This window comes from Microtus oregoni, unplaced genomic scaffold, assembly GCF_018167655.1.
Source record: "Microtus oregoni isolate MIOR12 unplaced genomic scaffold, Mior012 000050F_ref0000143, whole genome shotgun sequence".
In the NCBI taxonomy this organism is placed as follows: domain Eukaryota; kingdom Metazoa; phylum Chordata; class Mammalia; order Rodentia; family Cricetidae; genus Microtus; species Microtus oregoni.
In genome coordinates, this window is record NW_024543256.1 from 620680 (window position 1) to 643684 (window position 23005).

At 46.3% G+C, this 23005-nt stretch overlaps 1 long non-coding RNA gene across 1 annotated transcript; it reads right to left on the reverse strand.

Annotated features, from left to right (window-relative positions):
* Positions 1-12504: 12504 nt before the first annotated feature.
* LOC121437138 lies at positions 12505-22814 on the reverse strand. The gene is made up of 3 exons (XR_005972930.1): positions 22689-22814; positions 12812-12965; positions 12505-12725 (listed from the first exon to the last, which is right to left on the reverse strand). It is a non-coding gene; the product is annotated as an uncharacterized LOC121437138 (long non-coding RNA).
* Between the last annotated feature and the right edge of the window lie 191 nt (positions 22815-23005).

A 23005-nucleotide genomic window follows, 5' to 3' on the forward strand; every position in this document is an offset into this window, starting at 1 on the left:
GTACACTCCTGCCTCCTGGACTTGGTGTCTGGTAGAAGTTCTAAGGGAGTAAGCTGGGCATGGTGTTGTATACCTTAACCCTGTACTTGGGAATTAGAGGCAGGTGGATTTCTGAGTTCAAGGCCAGCCAGGTCCACATAATGAGTTCCAGGACAGCCAGGGTTACATAGCAAAACCCTGCCTCAAGAAACAAGCCCCAGCCCTCAGGAGACAAAGGCAGATCTCAGTAAGTTGAAGGCCAGCCTGGTCTAAGGAGGAGAGTTCCAGGACAGTCAGGGCTGTTACACAGATAAACCCCATCTCAATACCCACTCCCCCCACACACAACCCAAAAACTTCTGGGGAGAGATCAGAATGTTGGCTGGAGAAAATGGTCAGCTGCTAATCCCATGGGGCACAAAGACAAAAGCTGATTCAGTCAGTATTCTCTGCTTATACCTTCTGTGCACTAGGGAGGTAGAGCTGACAATCATTGCTCTAGTATACCACCTGACTTTGAGCCCGTGCTGGAAAACAGGGACATCTGCCTAGTCCCAGACGGAGAAGTGCAATGCTATAGAAAGTCAGTGAGCTGCCAAGGAGGGAAGCCGAGCACTGAGGAAGCCACAGTAAAGAAGTTATTCCTAGATTGTATTGCACCGAACCTTCTAGGAAGAGGGAATAGCTTGTGCAAAGAAAGACCCAGAGGTGAGTCCAGTGCAGGGGGAAGGAAAGGCTTGGATTGAGACAAAAGGCCACTGAGGGGACCCATGCAGGATGGGAATGGCCTTGGGGTCTATGTAAAGCAGCTCTACCTCACTAGGGCACAGAAGGTTATTATAAGCAGAGAATACTGACTGAATCAATGCAGCTGTGTGTGGACTCTTGCTAGGAATGGGGTGGGGGTGCTGTGGGCAGCTCTAGTAAAGCTAAACCGAGTTCACGTCCTGCCCAGCATTTCCCACTCTCATGTCATAACAAAAGAGCCAAGAACAGCTGTTCAGTCAGAAGCCCATGGTGCAGATGTTTATTATGTAGATTCACAGAAGCCCGAGTGCCCACAGATGGACAAATGTGGCATATCTGTACAGTAGAATATTTTTGGCCATAAAAGGTAGTGAAGCAGTGGCACATGCTACAACATGTACAGACCCTAAAGATCTGATACTGGCAAAGAAACAAGACACAAATGTCTAAGTATTATATGATTGCATTTAAATGAAAGTATCCAGAGCAGACAAATCCATAGCAACACAAAGCAAATGTACAGCTGCCGGGAATGGGTGTGTGTGTGGAAGAATGGATATAGGAAGAGATTGTTTAACTAATACAAGGTTTCTTTGAGGGAAGGTAATGAAAATGTTCTGGAACAACAAAAGTAATAGTTGTGCAATATTGAATATAGAGAAATAGGTAATGGATTAGTAGAACAATAAATTACCCAGACATGGTAGGTAGCTCAAGTCTATAATCCCAGCACTTAAGCTGTTGAAGGAGGATTGGCACAAGTTTGAGATCGCCTTTGGCTATATAGTGTACTCCAGGTAAACTAGATTCAAGAGTTAGACCCTTTCTAAAAAAAGCCAAAAAGAAAAAAAAACTAGGTTCATAAATGATACACAAAAGAGGATTTATAGATAGTAGATGATAGAAGGATGATGATAAAGATGGATGGATAGATAGATGATAGGTAGGTAGATGATAGAGATAGATAGGTAGAGTTCTAGTTTGCTTTTCTGCTAAACATCCTGATGCACCACACAGTGGTGGTGCATGCTGTTAAACCTAGCATTTGAGAGACATAGGCAGATGGATCTCTGAGTTTGAGCCAGCCTGGTCTACAGAGCAAGTCACTGGACAGCCAGGGTTCTACAGAGAAACCTTGTCTTGACAAACTTAAAAAAATATATTTGGACCAATACAACTTGGGAAGGAAGTATTTATTTGGCCTATACTTCCAAAAGTCAATCATTAAAGGAAGTCAGGACAGGAGATCAAACAGGAATGGGAGTAGAAACCATGGAGAAAAAAGCTGCTTACTGGCTCACTCCCTCTGGCCTATGCTCAGCCGGCTTTCCTTAGAATCCAGCCCTAGGAATGGACCATCCTTTATCAATTAATAATCAAGAAAATGCCCCATTGGCATGCCCACAGGCTAATCTCGCTGAGGTAATCCCCCAAAAGACTCCCTCAGATAACTCTGGGCTGTTAAATTGACAGTTAGTAGGAGAAATAAATATGGGAAGTTATAAAAGACAGTAGATAGCTGATAGTGTCTTAGTGCTCTTTTGCTGGGAAGAAACACCATGACCATGGCAACTCAACTCATAAAGCATTTAATTGGGTCTTGCTTACAGTTTCAGATGCTTAGTTCATTATCATCATGAAGGGGAGCATGATATGTAGGCAGATATAGTGCTGGAGAAGTAGCTGAGAGTTCCACATCCTGGTCCATAGGCAGGTGGTAGCTGGCAGAGAGACAGAGACAGAGAGAGAGAGAGAGAGAGAGAGAGGAGGGAGAGGGGTGGGGGGTTGGGCCTGGCATGAGCTTTTGAAACCTCAAAGCCCATCTCCAGTGACACACTCCCTCCAACAAGGCCACACCTAATCCTTCTCAAGTAGTACCACTTCCTGGTGACTAAGCATTCAAATATATGAGCCTATGGGGGCCATTCTCATCCAAATAAGCACAGATTATAGGCAGACAGACAGATAGATAGATGATAGATAGATGACAGATAGACAGAGATAGATAAAGGCTGAGAAAGCCAAACAAGCAGGGCCCTTGCCTTGGTAGAAGTCTGAAATCTGGAGGGGAATCTGAGAATTTGGAGAGGCAAGGTGGCCCCTGAGTTTGGGCTGTCTGGGTGTGTAGGGGGTGATAGTACCTTTCTTTCAGGGAGAGGCAGATTAGAAGAAGGATCTGGTTTGGGGAGATAATGTAGTTTCCACAGGATGGAGAAGAAGCCATGAGTAGCGGCCAGTGCAGCTCATGGTGTTCAGCTGAGCAGGATCAGCAGAGGCAGGTGGTAGAAGAAATTGAGGAGTTGAGGTGACTTCAGAAGTTTTGAGCACCTTGAGTGACACATGAGAAATAGATTGATTAGTCTTCGATTCTCCTCCAAACTCTGCCAAAATGACAAATAATTCAGCTATCCAAAGGAATATAGTCACCACAGAAAATAAGGGAAGGACTTAATGGACAGTGTGTAGATGCTCAGCAGTGGGAAGGAGCAATGGCCGATTTAGGAACAGGGCGAACTGAGCAAGTGATGGGAGGCACGAACAGCTGTGTACCCAGCATAAAGGCCACAATCCAAGGCCTCATGAGAAATGAATATGCCAACACCATGATCTTAGACTTCCAACCTGCAGACCTGACTACATACATGGTACTGAAACAAATAATGTTGGGGCTGGAGAGATGGCTCAGACCTTTGACTGTTGTTCAAAGGTCCTGAGTTCAATTCCTGGTAACTACATGATGGCTCACAACCATCTGTAATCTGGCGCCCTCTTCTGGCCTGCAGGCATACATGTATATATAATAAACAAAGTATTTTTTTTTAAAAAGAAACAATGTTACAGACATTTTTTTTTTTTTTTGGTTTTGGTTTTTCGAGACAGGGTTTCTCTGTGGCTTTGGAGCCTGTCCTGGAACTAGCTCTGTAGACCAGGCTGGTCTCGAACTCACAGAGATCCGCCTGCCTCTTCCTCCCGAGTGCTGGGATTAAAGGCGTGCGCCACCATCGCCCAGCCTGTTACAGACATTCTTGGGTCCTTATTTTCAGAAGGGGAAAGGCAGTTGCCATGGTGTAAAGACACCTAAGAAATCTGTGGGACCAAGGACTTCCAAGGTCAACAGAACCACCCTTGAGTAGATTAAGGAGAATGTGTGAAGTTGAACTGGGATAGAAAAACAGGAAAATTATGCAGACATGGAAAAGGAAAGAGCCTCTCTCTTGAAAGTCTTATGGGGCCTCTTCCCAGAGGATAATGAAGAATTCCATCTGTAGACCTGCAATTTTCTAAGAATCTCACCAGAAACCTCCTTTACAGGAAAAGGCTTCTGGGGCACGTGGAAGTCATAATACAATTTACAGGACTCAATTCTCTCTTCCTCCATGTAGGTCTGGGGGATCAAACTCAGGTTATCAGGCCCAGCATCAAGCCCACTGCTGTGTCTCGTTGACCCACGTGGCTCTCAGTTTTACCTACCAGATTATAATCCTGCCCAAATTACCTCGAGAGGCACCCTATCATCTCAGTTGTCAAAAAGAGAGGGCTGCAGAGATTGCTCAGCTGTTAAATTCTGTTCTTAGCAACTAAATATGGCTCATAACCATCCTTATCTGATATTCTCTTTTTTTTAAGATTTATTTATTATGGAGCTGGAGAGATGGCTCAGTGGTTAAGAGCATTACTTGTTCTTCCAAAGGTCCTGAGTTCAAATCCCAGCAACCACATGGTGGCTCACAACCATCTGTAATGAGGTCTGGTGCCCTCTTCTGGCCTGCAGACAGAATATTGTATACATAATAAGTAAATAAATATTTTAAAAAAAGAAGATTTATTTATTATGTGTACAGCATTCCTTCCATGTCTGCTTGCAGGCCAGAAGAGGGCGCCAGATCTCATTATAGATGGCTGTGAGCCACCATGTGGTTGCTGGAAATTGAACTCAGGACCTCTGGAAGAGCAGTCAGTGCTCTTAACCTCTGAGCCATCTCTCCAGCCCCTGATGTCCTCTTCTGACCTTCTCTGGTATCAGGCACATACATGGCACACAGACATACATGCAGGCAACCTACATATACATGAAAAATCTAAGAAAAATTTTAAAAGACAGATGTGAAAGAAAAAATTCTTGGGCTGGAGAGATGGCTCAGCAGTTAAGAGCACTCCCTGCTTTTCCAGAGGACCTGAGCAGAGATAGAGGAAAAAAGAAGGTGGAGTCAGTGAGATGCCATGTAGCTGCTAAAGGAGACAGACACCAGAACCAAACTGGTAAACCACTACCCTCGTGGCGATATATAGAATAATAGAAATGGGTTGATTTAAGATGTAAGATTTAGTTAATAAGAAGTCTAAGCTAAGGCCAGGTGGTGGCGGTGTATGCCTTTAATCCCAGTACTCAGGAGGCAGAGGCAGTCGGATCTCTGTGAGTTCGAGGCCAGCCTGGGCTACAAGAGCTAGTTCCAGGACAGGCAACAAAGCTACAGAGAAACCCTGTCTCAAAAAACCAAAAAAAAAAAAAAAAAGAAAGAAAAGATTCCAGTCATGCCGATAGGATATGTTATATATGTTGAAGAGGAGTTGACAAGATCACAAATTGGAGGCCAGCCGGGCTATACCTTGGACCTCAAGAGGCGGCTTAAATGAATAAAGAAAAGTGTTTGCTATCAAATCTAAGGCTAATAAACTGAGTTCAGTTCCCAGAACCCACATGGTAGAAGAAAAGAATTTTGGGTAAGGCCAAGTAGTGCACGCCTTTAATCCCAGCATTTGGGAGGCAGAGGCAGGCGGATCTCTGTGAGTTCAAGGCTAGCCTGGTCTAGGGAGCTAGTTCCAGGACAGGCAGGGCTACACAGAGAAACCCTGTCTTGAAAAAATAGAAAAAAATATAATTTTGTTCTCTGGTTTTCATATCACTCTCTGTGTCTCTGTCTCTCTCTCACACACATATGTACACATGCAAACATGATAAAATAAGAAAAATTGAAAGAGAAAACAAAAAAATCCTTTAAGGGCAAGGGTATGACTGAGGTTAAGAGCACTTAATGCTTTTGCAGAGGACCCAGATTGGGTCCCAGAACCCACATAGCAGCTCACAACCATCTGTAACTCCACCTCCACAGGCTCCAGTGCTCTCTTCTGGCTTCCTTGGGCCCTGCGTGTACATGTTCTGCTTATATACATGAAGATAAACCACTCATACACATAAAATAAAAATAATCTTTAAAAATTAAAAAGTATGCTAATAAATTGGGAAACCTCACAGTAGGAACATGTCTCTGAAAAGATAGTGCTTTTTTGTTGGGTTTGGTTTTGGTTTTGGTTTTTGAGACAGGGTTTCTCTGTAGTTTTGGAGCCTGTCCTGGAACTAGCTCTTATAGACCAGGCTGGTCTCAAACTCACAGAGATCTGCCTGCCTCTGTCTTACGGGTGCTGGGATTAAAAGCCTGCGCCACCAACGCCTTTATCTGAAAAAGATAGTTTATCAAAGACTAAAACTGAAGATAAAGAAGCGTACCTTTTCTTGTGTTGAATGACAGCTACCATACTGATTTCCCATTCTTTTATTGTGGAAGGATATGACTTAAATCAATAACAAAGTATTTTTTTTAAAAAAAAAACTTGCTGGGGGGGGGCTGGAGAGATGGCTCAGTGGTTAAGAGCATTGCCTGCTTCCAAAGGTCCTGAGTTCAATTCCCAGCAACCACATGGTGGCTCACAACCACCTCTTCTGGCGCCCTCTTCTGGCCTTCAGGCATACAGACAGAATATTGTATACATAAAAAATAAATATTAAAAAAAAACTTGCTGGGGCCGGGCGATGGTGGCGCACACCTTTAATCCCAGCACTCAGGAGGCAGAGGCAGGCGGATCTCTGGGAGTTCGAGGCCAGCCTGGTCTATAGAGCTAGTTCCAGGACAGCTCCAAAGCCACAGAGAAACCCTGTCTTGGAAAACCAAAAAAACAAAAACAAAAAAAAAAAACTTGCTGGGTGGTGGTGGTGCACGCCTTTAATCCCAGCACTTGGGAGGCAGAGGCAGGTGGATCTCTGTGAGTTTGAAGTCAGCCTGGTCTACAAGAGCTAGTTCCAGGACAGGAACCAAAAGCTATGGAGAAACCCTGTCTCAAGAAAGAAAGAAGCAAGAAAGAAAATTAAAAGAAAAATAACTAGTGTGGTGGTGCACGCCTTTAAGCCCAACACTCAGGAGGCAGAAGCAGGAGGATCTCTGTGAATTAGAGGCCAGCCTAGTCTATAGAGTGAGTTCCAGGACAGTCAGCACTATATAGTGTGACCCAGTCTCAAATAACAATAATAATAAGAAGGGGGGCTGGAGAGATGGCTCAGTGGTTGAGAGCGCTGTCTGCTCTTCCAAAGGTCCTGAGTTCAATTCCCAGCAACCACATGGTGGCTCACAATCATCTGTAAAGACATCTGGCGCCGTCCCCTGGCATGTGGGTATAAATGGAGGCAGAAAGTTGTATACATAATAAATAAATTAAAAAAAATAATAATAAATAAGAAGAAAATTAAAAATATTAACTAAGTATAAAAAGACTGAAGCCAGAATCAGGTGTGTAACTGTAATCAAAGCACCTGGGAGGTGGAAGCAAGAGCATCAGGAATTGGAGGGCAGCATGGGCCATACAGTGAGTTTGAGGCCAGTGTGAAGAACTCAGTAAGAACGTGTCACAAGTGCCGGGCGGTGGTGGCGCACGCCTGTAATCCCAGCACTCGGGAGGCAGAGGCAGGCGGATCTCTGTGAGTTCGAGACCAGCCTGGTCTACAGAGCTAGTTCCAGGACAGGATCCAAAACCACAGAGAAACCTTGTCTCGAAAAAACCCAAAAAAAAAAAAAGAACGTGTCACAAGTGAAAGCAATGGTGGTAGAGCACTTGCCGGCCGTAAATTTGGTGGAAAGGAAAGACAGACAAGGGAAGGAACAATTTAGCTCTAGTCCAGGCTTTGTTCAGAAAAAGACCTGAGGAAGGTAGATCCCTACTATACAATACACACAGCCTGCAGATCTTTTCTAGGCTAGGTAAATTGTAGGGCAGAAAAGAGGATTGAAAATTTCCCTGGCTTGGCCTCCTGGATTGCTGTTGCTAGGAATATCTGGAGAGCTAGAGTGCTGAGTTAAAGAATGTCAGGTGACTGATAAGCATCTCACACAGCCTTTAGGGGTGGGATCAGTGGGACAAGGAGGGCAAGAATCTAGAAAAACAGGTTACTTTACGTTTGGAAAACAGATTACTTAGTTTTGGGAATTGTCACTGTTTAATAAAAAATGGAGTTTTTTAAATGATGTGGCATTGGTTAACAGCTACTATGCAAGAGGTTCAAGCTCCAGTACCATTTTAAAGAAAAGAGGTGAAAAGGTGTGCTGACATTTTATAATCAGCCTTTGTGAGGCAAAGGCAAGGAAGGTCACAGGTTGAAGGTCAGCCTGGGCAGCTACCAGGTCAATCTGAGTTTCAGAGAAAGAGACCCTGTTTCACTTCCGAATATTTGCCTCAAAGCACCAGAGTTTGTAGTGCAATGTGTGTAAACCCCTAAAACACACACACTAGAACAAAACCAAGAGACACCTCCAAATAATTAAAACGATTCTGGAAAAGCAATCCTGAGTGGGAAAACACTTCTTGGTTTCCAAATGCTGCTGAGTAACATCTATTACAGTGAAGTACTGGACGACAGAGAACCTGACGGAACACGATAGGAGTCCAGACATCTCCCCAGGAAGTGGTAGCATGACTTTTGACAGGGATACCAAAGCTACGAACTAGAAAAGGACAATTCTTTCCAAAAATACTTTTAGGGAGCTTAAAACAAATAGTTTCAGGGAAAGCAGATACCTACACGCAAAAGAATGACGTTCAGGGCAGGAGAGATGGTTCATCAACTAAGAGCACATAAAGCTCTTAGGGAAGACAGCTCAGCTCACAGCTGCCGCCAACAGCAGCTTGAAAGGATCCGATGCCATCTTCAGCCACCTGCACTTCCCTCAGCATACACGTAATTAAAAAGGAAATATTTTAATTAAATTAAAATTTTCGTACTACACATAAATATTTGTTGTCATTGCTTTAATTTTATTATTTTTATGTATATGGGTGTTTTGTCTGCATGTATTTCTGTATACCATGTGCTTACCTGGTACTCATGAAGGCCAGAAGAGGGCATTGGATGCCCAGGAACTGCACTTACAGTCACAAATTGTCCTGTGTGTTTCTAGGACTCTAATCCAGGCCATCTTGAAGAGCATGTAGTGCTCTATGTTTTTTTTTTTGGGGGGGGGGTTCTCAAGACAGGGTTTCTCTGTAGCTTTGGAGCCTGTCCCAGAACTAGCTCTTGTAGACCAGGCTGGTCTTGAACTCACAGAGATCCACCTGTCTCTGCCTCCCAAGTGCTGGGATTAAAGGTGTGTGGTGCTTTTTAAGTGATGAGCCATCTCTCCTGCCGTGACAGCTTACTTTTTTTTTTCATAAACTGGCCCATTAGCTCATGCTTCTTATTAACTCTTGAAACTTAAATTAACCCATTGTTCTAGTATATGTTAGCCATATGGCTCAATACCTTTTTCAGCGGGGCAGGTCACATCCTGCTCCTTCAGTGTCTGGACAGAAACAGCTTATTTTTTTATGTGTACTATTGCTTCACTTTTTTTTAAAATATTTATTTATTATTATGTATACAATATTCTGTCTGTGTGTATGCCTGAAGGCCAGAAGAGGGCACCAGACCTCATTACAGATGGTTGTGAGCCACCATGTGGTTGCTGGGAATTGAACTCAGGACCTTTGGAAGAACAGGCAATGCTCTTAACCTCTGAGCCATCTCTCCAGCCCAACTTTTTTTTTTTTTTTCAAGACAGGGTTTCTCTGTGGTTTTAGAGCCTGTCCTGGAACTAGCTCTTGTAGACCAGGCTGGTCTCGAACTCACGGAGATCCGCCTGCCTCTGCCTCCCGAGTGCTGGGATTAAAGGCGTGCGCCACCACCGCCAGGCCTATTGCTTCACTTTTAAATCATCTCCTTGCTACTTTGCAGCCTCTGTGTTGTGCTTTCCCATCGCTTTAAGGGACAAGCCACGCCCACTCCTTTTTTACCTCTGACCTCCTCCGTCATATCTCTCTCTCTCTCTCTCTCTCTCTCTCTCTCTTCTGTTTTCCCCCGGTCTACACATGGGGCTTTGCCTCTCTCCTCCTCCTCCTCCTCCTCCTCCTCCTCCTCCTCCTCCTCCTCCTTCTTCTCTCTCTCTCTCTCTCCCCCTTTCTCTCTCTCTCTCTCTCTCTCTCTCTCTCTCCCTTAATAAATACTTATGCCTATTTTTGTGTCTATGTATCTGTTACCCGCCGCCACCGCCTGTGCGGCGTGTGCCCTCCCACTGGTGGGAAACTGTAGCCGCTTGTCGCATGGTGGGCTCCACCAGTCCGCCTGGGGGATCTTACAACTGTCTCTTCAGGGCTAGTAGCTGCTCCGTAAACATCTTAGAAACATCTTAGAAATAAGATTGGTGCCACGTGACTTCTGGACCGGGTTCTTTTCCACTTCGCTGGCTTCCCTAATTGCTTCAATCGGTGCTTCCATAGGTGAGTGTCTCCCGTTCTGCTACGGTTGCTTTTGTTCTGCTGCGGTTGCTTTCCCTTGCCAGAACCGTGTTTGGGTTGGTCCCGGGGCCGGTCCACGCGTTAGCACCGCACACTTCCAGTGCAGTGCATTCGACTGGGGACCGGGTCCTCAGCTTCTTTCCATTTCCTTTCTTTTTCTCTTCTCTTGACGGTTACGGTTTAAGCGCTGCTCAGAGCGGTGCCCCCAGCCTTCTTGGTTTCTGGGTCGCCAGAATCCAGCTAGGCCATAGTAAACCCCCCCCCCCCATGTGGACAAAGGGCGCTTTTCCACGTGGTCCTGAGTGTTCGTACTGCGGGTTTTCAATCAGCTCCCCGGCTTTTTCAGTTCCAGTTCCAGCTTTTTGAATTCCAGCCGTGGCATGGTGCATTTTTTTTTTCAGTTCCAGCCTTTTGCCCCTGCCCGCGGCAGCTTCTGCTATGTCATGGCAGCTGTACAACAAAACAAAAACTTTTTTCCACAACACGTGGCGGTCACCATCTTGGCTGAGAGCCAGGCCACGTGACCACACTCTCCCGGTTTTACTCACAGTTTTATGGTTTTACTCCTGGTTTTACCCTACCTCTTCACCCGGTTTTCACTGAACTCCTCATGTTAACTCTGTTAAATGTGTTTTGAGCAATGGTCAAATGCCTTTGATAGGGCCCATCAGAGGCGTCCACATTGCCCAATTCTTGTTCACTCTTTCTATGTATAATAATTGTTTATTACATCTCATTTCAGACTACAAAACATGAGTCTCATATGTTAAACTGGTATGTACCTTTAAGTTTCTTAAGCTGTTTTCTACCATTGTCAGTTCTGGCATTAACCTTCCATTGCCAGGAGTTTCTTCTTTCTGCCTTTTTACAAGTGTGGATCTTGCCTGTTAAGAGCCAGTATACTGCAGCTATATTTAATCCAGCCCTCAACTGCTCAGAGATCTGGGGAATGCGATATTTAAGTATTTAATATTTAAAAACTTTTCATAACAAAAGAGACAGGTTGGCTCCTAGCAGCACACTCTTATTTCCTCCAAAGAAGACAGAAGACAAATGGACACACAGAACAAATTCCTTCTGCAGTTCGCTTTGACTGCCGAGTGCTGACCATTGGGCAAAACTGCCTTTCATCTAAACTAAAGATCTCTAGTCATGGACGGAATCACTGGAATCGACAGCCTAGCTGCTCAGGTCAAGGTAGGCCTGTCTTCCTACAGATTTCTTAGCCCATAGGGTCTTCTGCAGCCTGGCAGGCCCTGCACTAAACAGCAAAGATCAAGTGCAACCTTCAGCGACCATGGAGGACCCAAAAAAGAGTAGCTCTGGGTGCCAACCAAATAAGTTCTCTGTTATTTTTTAATCAGTAACTCAAGTAAAATCTTATCCTTCTCAAAGATCTCTGACAGTTTGATAGCTGAGAGGTTTTCCAAGATTACCTCACCAAATAAATTTTAAATCAAATTTCTCTCCTATACTGCTTTCCATGTGTCTAAAACTTCTGTTTCTACAAACCCAAGGAGTTCTCGTGAGTTCCAGGGAGCCAAATTAAAAAATCCATCTTAAACAGGTCAGATACCCCCTCAATTCCCTGGTCCAAAAATTTTTTTTTCCTTAATTTAACTTTGTTTTTTGTTCTGCCAATACCTTAGGAACACCAGACATTCCCATGCCACAGACATCGGTCAGAAGCAAAGAGACCAGCTATGACAGGATGTGACCAGCACCCAGCCTTCTCTTGCGCCCCCCCCCCCAAAGATGATGCCCACAATCAACCGGAAGCAGTCTTGAGAGTTCGCCGCCCCAGTTCCTTTGGGCTGTGGTGTCTGGTCTCCTCCTTTTTATTGTAAGGAAGACCTGGGAATGTTGTGCTTTCCTGTCGCTTTAAGGGACAAGCCACGCCCACCTCTTTTTTACCTCTGACCTCCACCGCCATCTCTCTCTCTCTCCTGTTTTCTCCCAGTGAACACTAGGGGCTTTGCCTCTCTCCTCCTTCTTCTTCTTCTTCTTCTTCTTCTTCTTCTTCTTCTTCTTCTCTCTCTCTCTCTCTCTCTCTTTCTCTCTCTCCCTTAATAAATATTTATGGGTATCTTTTGTGTCTATGTATCTGTTACCTGCCGCCACGCGGAGCATGCCCTCCCTCTGGTGGGAAACTGTAGCCGCTTGTCACATGTGGACCTACAACCATCTCTTCGGGGCTAGCAGCTGCCGCAAACATCTTAGGAATAAGACTCTGTGTACTTATTTCAGTTCCTTGAATAAGACACCAAGAACCTGGAAGCACTCAATTCAGACAGTGGGCATTGGTGCATTGGTAACATATTAGCCATTGTTATGGGTCCATGGGGAAGCAGAGCAACTTAGTGGCAAGATCATTTGACAGAGGAGGCTGCTCCCAGCATAGTGACCTAGAAGCAGAGAGAAATGGAGAATGGGACAGGAACAAGATACACCCTTCAAAGGCCCACCCGCCCACCCACTGCCAGTGACCTACTTCCTCCAACTAGACTCCGCCTACTCATCACCTTCCTGTAGAGGCATCCAGTAAATGGATCCATGGCTGGATTAATCCACTGCTGATGTCAGAGGTCTCATGATCCAATCCCCATTGTTCTGGTTTATTTTTGTCAACTTGATACAAGAGTCATCTAGGAAGAAGGAACTTCAATTAAGAACACACCTAAGACTGATGTGTGGGAGGGAGTGGTCCTGGTTTGTATAAAAAGTAAGCCATGGGGAACAATCATTTCTCCATTGTCGGGGGGCTAGTCTTGACAAAAATACCCTCTTCCAGAGTGGAGGCATGGAAAATTTTAAATATAGTAAAGAACACAAAGATGAACAGAAATAATAAATGCAGAAACATATAGGATAGTATCAGGAGGGAATTCCAGTGAGTACTGGAAATTCACCCGTGCTTAATTTCCAACTGGTTAATATACCCCTGACCACAAAAGGTAGGAGTAAAACAAAAGACTGTATTAAGAAATAATTGAAAGTCACGGACTACATTAATTGCTCATGCCCTTCACTCACACCCAAGACCAAACACTCTGTAGGCAAACCACACCCTGGGTGGAATCCCAAGTCATTTTCATAAGGGGAACTGGAACTTAGTTGGATCCTTAGACTTTTTTTTCTTTAGGTAGGAACCAACTACTTCCCTACTTCAGGAACAGGAGGTCTGAGCCTTGAGAGAGCAGAACTCTGATTTGCCCAGAGGTGGGACCTTTGTTTGAGTTAGGGGCGGCACAAGAACCTTGAATGAACTAAAAACAAGTCCCAAACTTTGACCTTTGGCCTCTTTGAACCTCCACACTCCATGATCTCTGCTTCTGTCTCTGCTTGAATTGCTGTGAAATACAATTGATGTTTTATTAAGTATGATGCTATGATTTGAAGCTAAAATGTATTCTGAGGGCTCTTGTTAAAGGTATGGCTGCCAGTTAATGGGTGTTCTAGTCTGCTTTTGTGCCCGTGATGAAACACCATGACCAAAGCAACTTGGGGAGGAAAGGGTTTATTTCAGCTTACACTTCCATGTTATACTTCAATGTTCACATTGTATTTCTTTTCCCCATTGAACATTGTATAAAGAAGTAAAGCAAGAAAAAGAAATCAAAGTTTAAATACCTGTAAGAGAATAGTTATTACTTGTAGCTTATATAATATATACATATATATACACAGAAAACTACACAAACACACATACATATATTGTAGAACTTTAAGACAATTCTGAAGCCATTTCTGATAACTCTCAGTACTTCCCCTCCTTCCCTGGGAACCAAGGACATAACAGCTATGCATGGCTGTACTGAGATGTTGGGAACTTTCCATCTCCCTGAATAGGGGCATGATAACCTTTAGGTGTTGACTCAGTTACTGATGTTTTGACTTAGTCCCTGGGAAGGGGCAAAGTGACCCTCAGAAGTTTCCCTTTACCTCATCTGATCTGGCAACCACTCTCCAGCCAATTATTGGTAATAGCCATTTTAATTAAGCCAATGATAATAGTTAAAAAAACAACCCCCAGACACCCCTTCCTTCTGTGGTTTTTCCCTTTAAAAATAGCCTGTACCAGGGCTGGAGAGATGGCTCAGTGGTTAAGAACATTGCCTGCTCTTCCAAAGGTCCTGAGTTCAAATCCCAGCAATCACATGGTGGCTCACAACCATCTGTAATGAGGTCTAGTGCCCTCTTCTGGTCTGAAGGCATACACGTAGACAGAATATTGTATACATAATAAATAAAATGAATATTTTAAAAAAAATAGCCTGGGGGCTGGAGAGATGGCTCAGTGGTTAAGAGCATTGCCTGCTCTTCCAAAGGTCCTGAGTTCAATTCCCAGCAACCACATGGTGGCTCACAACCATCTATAAAGAGGTCTGGCGCCCTCTTCTGGCCTTCAGGCATACAGACAGAATATTGTATACATAATAAATAAATAAATAAATAAATAAATAAATAAATAAAATAGCCTGTACCAGACATCCAGGGTCTTCTAGCCTCCTGACTGCTGGAAGACCCTGTCATGACAGAATTAATAAAATCCTCATGCTTTTACATCAGCTGTGATGTGAGAGATGGTCTCTTAGGGTGACTCCTCCTCCTCGGTGATTGGACACTAGGGTCCAACAATATATCTAAAAGAATCCATAAAAAGTCCAGAATCTTGCTGGGCGGTGGTGGCGCACGCCTTTAATCCCAGCACTTGGGAGGCAGAGGCAGGTGGATCTCTGTGAGTTCGAGACCAGCCTGGTCTACAAGAGCTAGTTCCAGAACAGGCTCCAAAACCACAGAGAAACCCTGTCTCGAAAAACCAAAAAAAAAAAAAAGTTCAGAATCTTTTAAGATTTATTTTAAAAAAAATTTAATGCATGAATGTTTTGCCTGTCAGCTCCAATCCATGTTAAAAAATTACAGCTTGGGGCTGGAGAGATGGCTCAGCGGTTGAGAGCGCTGGCCGCTCTTCCAGAGGTCCTGAGTTCAATTTCCATCAACTACATGGTAACTCACAACCATCTGTAATGAGACCTGGCGCCCTCTCCTGCCATGCTTGCATACATGTAGGCAGAACACAGTATACATTAAATAAATGAATAAAAGAAAAAAATTACTTTTAAACCAAGCGGTGGTGGCGCATGCCTTTAATCCCAGCACTCAGAAGGCAGAGACAGGTGGATCTCTGTGAGTTCGAGGCCAGCCTGCTCTAGAGAGCTAGTTCCAAGACAGGCACCAAAGCTACAGAGAAACCCTGTCTCAAAAAATAAAAACAAAAAGCAAAAAACAAAACAAAAAAAATAATGTCTTAAGGCTAGGAAGGCAGAGCAGGCAGATCTCTGTGAGTTCAAGACCAGCCTGGTCTACAAAGCAAGTACTAGGACAGCAAGGGCTGTTATACTGAGAAACCCTATCTTGAAAACAAAAACAAAAAATAATAGCTTGGGGATCCATCAAGGTGGCTGGCTCAGCAGGTGAACTTGCCTGGCAAACCTGATGACTTGAGTTTATTACCGGGAACCACACTGGAAACAGAGAACTCATTCCCAAACGTAGTTCTCTAACTTTTTTTTTTTTTTTTTGGTTTTTCGAGACAGGGTTTCTCTGTGGTTTTGGAGCCTGTCCTGGAACTAGCTCTTGTAGACCAGGCTGGTCTCGAACTCACAGAGATCCACCTGCCTCTGTCTCCCAAGTGCTGGGATTAAAGGCGTGCGCCACCAACGCCCGGCCGTAGTTCTCTAATTTCCACATACACTCTGTGGTGTGTATGCTGTGGCACATGTCACCCATACACAGGACAACAACGATAACGACGATGATGATTAACTTAAAATTACATGGAAAATACATAGAAAAATTGGCCAAGTAGGCCAGGTGTGATAGTAGTCCCAGCAGTCTGGAGGCTAAAACGTTAGGATTAATTCAAGACCAGTCTAGAGGCTATATTAGAATACAGGGTGAGACTCTGTCTCAAACAAAACAAGACAAAATGCCAAAGCATACATACAGGGGCTGGGGATATAGCTCAGCAATAGATCACTTGCCTAGCATCCATGAGGGCCTGGGATCACATACAAAAATATATCAGAGAAACCCTGTCTCGAAAAACAAAACAAAAAAATATATATATACACACACACACACACACATAGAAGCCAGGCAGTTGTAACACAGGTCTTTAATCCCAACACTCAGGAGGCAGAGACAGGAGGATCTCTGAGTTCGAGGTCTACAGAGTGAGTTCGAAGACAGCCAGGACTATACAGAGAAACCCTGTCTCTACTTCAAAAACCCAACACACATGCATGAGAACAATTAGGCTGACCAGACCTTTCCCCCATAGGGGCCTGGTGTACAAACAGCACACTTGTTTGGAGTGACCTGACCTTGGAGACAATCTTCTGAAGGCTCTTCGAGCTCTGACCTCAATGTCGCCTCCAATCTAGGCCCCCGACAGGTATTCGCCGTGCCCTAGGGAAGCCTCAGGTCTCCACGGCCAGGGTCTCACTGTCCAGGCCATCACGTCCACCTGAATCATGCCTCAGAATAAGGAACATCGGATGGAGGCCCTACGTAAAGCCAAGTTCAAGCTCTCCGTGCTGCCAGAGGCAAGTGGTGTTATTAAGCCCCTTCCTCCCACTTTCTTGCCCTGGTCCTCCTCACTGAGTTCTTCTTTGTCTGTCTCTCTCAAAGAGGTGAGGCTTCACTAAACTGAATGTAGATTGATCTGAAGACACAGTCGCTGAGAAGTGACTCGTTCCTGATGGCCGAGGGGTCAGCTGCATCACCAATCCTGGTCCCACGGGCATTGGCGGGCCCCGCACTCCTCGGGGCTTCTACTGTGGTCAGGAGGTCCTGACCTCCTGTCCTCAGGAGGTGGAAGAATTAAGATGAGAGGTTCAGAGTCATCCTTGGCTAGACAGTGAGTTTCAGGCCATCCTGATCTATGTAAGATTCTGTCTCAAAAAAGAAAAAGAAACTAGTAGTCTAAGAAAGGCAACATAAATCCCAACAAGAAGCCAGGTAGTGGCACACTCCTTTAATCTGAGCACTCGGAAGGCAGAGGTAGGTGGATCTCTGAGTCTGAGGCCAGCCTGGTCTACAAAATGAATTCCAGGACAGCTGGGGTTGTTGCACAGCTTGTCTCAAACCAAATCGAACAAAACGACAATGACAGAGAGAGAGAGAGAGAGAGAGAGAGAGAGAGAGAGAGAGAGAGAAATCCCAACTTAGTGTTTACATTCTCTGGTGTGGATTACTTTCTTCTGTGTCTTTCTTTCTCTTAACCCTAGTGCTTAAAATCCACATTAACATCTTTTCACAAACTCCATCTCTGCCAGGTAGATTAAAACGTACCTTTAATCCCAGCACTCAGGGAGCAGAAGCAGGAGGATTTCTGTGGATTAGAGGCCAACGTGGTCTACAGATTGTGTCCCAGACCAACAAAGGCTATGTAGTAAGACCCTTTTACAGAAAAAGTGTTAAATGTTGGGCCTAGAGAGAAGGCTCAGCAGTTAAGAGCACTGGCTGTTCTTGCAGAGGACCCAGGTTCTCTTCCCATCATCCACATGGCAGCTCACAACTGTCTGGAACTGTACTTTCAGGGGATCTGATGCCCTCTTCTGACCTCTTTAGGCACCAGACACAAATGTGGTGCACAGTTACACATGCAGACAAAACACCCATATACATAAAATACCTTTTTTTTTGTTGTTTTTCGAGACAGGGTTTCTCTGTAGCTTTGGAGCCTGTCCTGGAACTAGCTCTTGTAGACCAGGCTGGTCTCGAACTCACAGAGATCCACCTGTCTCTGCCTCCTGAGTGCTGGGATTAAAGGCGTGCGCCACTGCCACCCACAAAATAAAATATTTTTTAAATGCCAAGTGCATTGGCTGTATTGAGGACACCAAATCTGTGCAGTGGACGTGGGAGGGAGAGGCAGGAAGTCCATATCTCTTCTGACCAGTGAGTCCCTTGCCAGCAGCTAGAGACCCAGGCACACAGCCAGGAGATAGCACAAGACCAGTAGAGGCTGCCTCCCTACCTATAAATGAGTGGCATACAGCTGGTCTGTATATATAGATCAGGGTGACGCATCTGCAAAGGGTACTAGTAAGAGGGACAAGCCCTATGCAGGATTGTAGCAGCATAGTTCCTTTTGGGTAAAAGTCAACATAGGTCACTTATGTTACCAGCTGCAGCTGCTCCTGCAGGCTGTTTCCATTACAGAGACTGAGGCTGCTTGTCCATCCTTCCTCCTCCTTTTTCTTTTCTCCCTCCACCCCCCTCTTTTCTTTTTTCTGTTTTTTTGTTTTGTGTGTGTGTGTGTGTGTGTGTGTGTGTGTGTGTGTGTGTGAATAGGCTCTCACTGTATAGCTCTGACTGGCTAGGAACTTTCTTTCTTTTCTTATTTTTTTTTCAAGACAGAATTTCTCTGTGTAACAGCACTGACTGGGAACATTCTATATGAACCACCATCAGCATTTGTCACCCCAAAAGCCAAACTGTCATCCCATATCCAAAAGGCCTTATTAGCCATGTCCCCCTGTTTGTGGGTTGCTCCATCTTTCTTCGTCATCTCCATGCACTCTCTCTGTTGAGAAAGTACATCCCAGGGTAGAAGTCCTGAATTCTCCCATCTTTGTCACCTGCACCTATTCAGTACCAGGCTTTCAAGATCCTATGTCTAGCCGGGCGGTGGTGGTGCACGCCTTTAATCCCAGCACTTGGGAGGCAGAGGCAGGTGGATCTCTGTGAGTTCAAGGCGAGCCTGGTCTACAAGAGCTAGTTCCAGAACAGGCTCCAAAGCTGCACAGAGAAACTTTCTCTTAAAAAAAAATCCTATGGTCCCCTAAACACATCTGCAATGCATTTGTTTCTTTCCATGTCTATAGCAGCAACCCTAATCCAGTCCTCCCCCCATACCAGGGCTCTAGGTTTGTACTTGATTAAATGCAAAGCTGTTGAGAAAGTCTGGGAAGGCAAGCTCAAGTTCTGGAGCTTAGCAGCTGTGACCATGACTTACTGACCTTTGCACCCTTGAAGTCCACCCTCTACCAATCTTATGCTCCAGTCAGGGGACAAATACAGAACAGGGGCATGTCATCCCTTTCTTTCTTGCTCTCTGCCTGCCAAAGTTCACAGTTCAAGACCACATGGCCATATGGATACAGGTTGGAACCCTGTAGATAACCCTCAGCTTTGTTACTTACTAGCCATGAAACTTCCCTTGCGCTGCTGCTCCCCCCCCCTCCATCTGTTGCCCGGAGGAAATGACCAAAGCTCTTTCTGGAGTTACTGGGAGGACAAAATGTGTTAATATCATTGGATATTTAGCAGTTTCTTTTTCTCTAGATGGATGGTCAATGGTCACTTCGTGGGAGGCTAGGAAATGCCCACCTTGGCAGTGACCTGGTCTTAGCAGCTCCAGTCAGGTCCCTATAGCCAGTCCTCTACTGCACCTGCTGAAGTCAGCAAAGGGGAGTAAAAGCCTGCCTTCTGTTGTTAGACAAAGGGGCGGATCAGAATGGGTTGGGCTCTCAGCCTGGGCTCACTGGGATGTGTTGGGCTGGTCACAGTTGCATTGTGGGGCAGGAGACTGGAGCTCCACTGAGACCGCTCCTGGGTAAGCAACTGCTCCTCAGAACATTGGTGGCCCACCAGGTAGGTAGGAGCTAGGGGCTGGTTTGGACACCATGTATAATGACACGCTTCAGGGCTGCTAAGGACAGGGAAAAGCCAGAATCTGTTAGCCTGACTAGCTAGAGTCAAGCAAAGGCCATCAGACACCAATCTGGCTCCACAGGGACACCTGTGTGATACCTGCAGGCATGGTATCTCCTAACAGGGCTTAGCACTGAAGCTAGAACAGAGAGAACCAGGACTTCTGACCCAAGATGAGAGAGCAGGCACTAGCCCAGAATGGGTGCAATATAAGGAGGCTGCCTGCTTGGCTCCCCACCCCCACAGCCAACCAACTGGTTCTGCCAGATGGCAACAGCCACCTGCCACTTCACCCGAAAGCTTGCTGCCACGTGACTGTGAGCTATAGGAGTAGCAAAACCCTTAAGCTGAGTAAATATGTCCCTGTACTGTGGGTCTTAAAGTTAGCTGCTCCCAAAGTTGCCTTACGAGAGCAGCAGGGGAGCCCCCTGCTACTGCCACTCCCTTCCCTCCTTCGGTGAAAGGTCCTCCCCAGGAGAAGCTTCCTGTCCCACGTCTGAAGCCAGGGCTCAATTCTGGCAAAGTCCCCTGTGGTCCCTCTGCCTCAGCCCTCCCATTCATCATCCTCTGCTGGCTTTCCCCTCTACCACACTGTAACTGGCACAATTTTGCCAGTCCAGGGGGTAGGGCTAGGTGGGGACAATCTTCTTTCAGGCCAGGAGGCGGGGGAGAAGGTCTTCTTCATGGGCTGTCTTTGTCATCGCCTCCTCTGCCTTAGCCTGGACAAAGGCAGGCATTGACAGCTGGAACTGGCACTTCATCCAGTACCAAGGCTACCGAGGCCAAGCCTGGCATTTCAGGGGCTCAGCGCCTTTGGCCCTGTGGTGGGGGCTTAAGGGCTACCCTGTGTTCTTTACAGGGACCCGGGGAAACTTGGGGGGTAGCACTGTGCATTGGCACAAGAGTTGTGGGCCACATGGGGAGAACTGACTCAAGGAAACCCTGTCCCTTTGTCTCTACATCCCAGGGGGTGTCTCCCTGGAGATGGGGAGTGGCAGGGAGCTCCCTGGCTAGAACAGTTCTAGTGGGGGTAAGAGCACCAGATAGTGGGTCCCTGGCCTGTGCCTCTGGACAGAGGGGGCATTGTTGGGGTGGAGGCAGGGCTGCCTTGGCCAGGCCACTATTGACAAAGCTCCCAGCTGTGGTGGAGCCTGGTCGCCAGGCCCTTGCCCCCTCCCCTGTCTCCTTCCTCCTCCAGGACCAGCATGAATGGGGATGAGCCTCGACTGTATCCCTCCCACTCAGGACAATGACCCCCACAACCATCTTGTGCCCATCGCCACTACTCTGAAGCAGCTGATGTGAGGAGACCCCATTTCTGCACTCCGTAGTGGTGGTAAGTGTCTGGGTCCTGTGTCCCCAAAGATGTCACTGAGAGATGCAGAAAGCCTATGCCCAGGCTAGGCATAGGGCAGCCTTGCAGGGAGCTTTCATATCCTTTGCCTTCTTGGGTAACAACCTCATCTCCCCCATTACACACACTCAACTCTGTCACAGGTACACATAGACACTAGAGGAAATGGTCTTTCCTATCTGTGTTGTCAGGAACTGGGATCTTTCTGAATGGCAATATGTGGCTGGCACATGCCCATGACTAGCTAGCTGAACAGATCCCATCTCAGTTCAGGATATGCCACCAGCCCTGTCCCTCTTTCTGGAGCTCTACTCAGGGTCAAATCTGTCTGAATGTCACCTAGTTAGGCAGTTGGTCAATGACTGCTACTGCCTGCTATTGGGTTGGAGGGGACTTGGGAGCTGGTCCTTGCCCTCAGTGTCTTAGACTCAGGGTCCCCTCCACTCACAACTGGGGCTACTTCTGTCCTGTTTCCCTACTCCCTGTCCTCTACTTCAGTCAAGCTCTCTCTGACCTTTCTCTCATGGCTCTCCTCATCAGCACTCCTACACTGAGGACCCTGCTGGAGCTAGGGCTCCACAGACTCTAGCTGCTGGGGTCCTTCACTCTGGTACCCTGAGCTGACTCCTGGTGCCCCAGAGCTCCCCAGCACACTCCAGGTTGGCTGGAAGTTCTTCTGCCACCCCTACATGGGCCACCCAGTGGTGGTCAAAGGCCCTGTTCCTGTCCACCTGTTCGTTACTGTTTTGGGGACAGTGTACCTGGTTGCATCTTAACCAGAAGCCAAAGCTCTCATTGACTGTGTCATTGAGCTAGTTAAGGTCCTTCCATGCAGCTGATTCTGACTGCCTAGGATGGGTTTTCTCTTTATTCTCCATTGATGCATGATTGCCTGGCTCCTCTTCTCCCCATATTGCCTTTCTTTGTCTGGGTGACCATAGAGTTGCCCGGTAGATGTGGTTTTCTTCCCCCATGTCCCTCCCCTTTCCTGCCTCTCTGTCACTCAGAGTTCCTCTACCATGGCCACGTGGCTTCTCAGGACTTGTCCCCTTTATACTTCACATGCCTATAAAGCAGAAGATAAAAGAATTCTTTCCTTGTACACCCTCATCCCCATCCTGTCTCTTTCTCCAGATCTAGGACACTTTCTTTGTCCTTTCTGTCCTCTCCCTGACTGTCTCTCTCTGAGCCCCCCTCCTCCTCTATCCTCCCTCCCCCACAGCCTTTCTCTTTCCCAGTTTAGTTCTTATTCTCTCCCTTGCCTGCTTCTGTCTGTTGGGGAATGGAGTACCTTCAGCATTCTCCCATCAGGTCTCATGCTGACTGACTTCCTCCAGGTTCCTGTGATGGCTCCCTGGCCTCTCTTCACCCTCCACCTTCTGCTGCTGTTCCTGCTGCTGCTGCCCTTAACCAGAGCCCATCGCTTCTCTGTACCCAACACCAGCTTCAACCACCTGGTGCTGGCACCAGGCCAGGGCACACTCTACGTGGGTGCGGTGAATCATCTCTTCCAGCTCAGTCCTGAGCTGAAGATGGAGGCTGTGGCTGTCACTGGCCCTGTCATTGACAGTCCTGACTGCGTGCCTTTCCGTGACTTGGCTGAGTGCC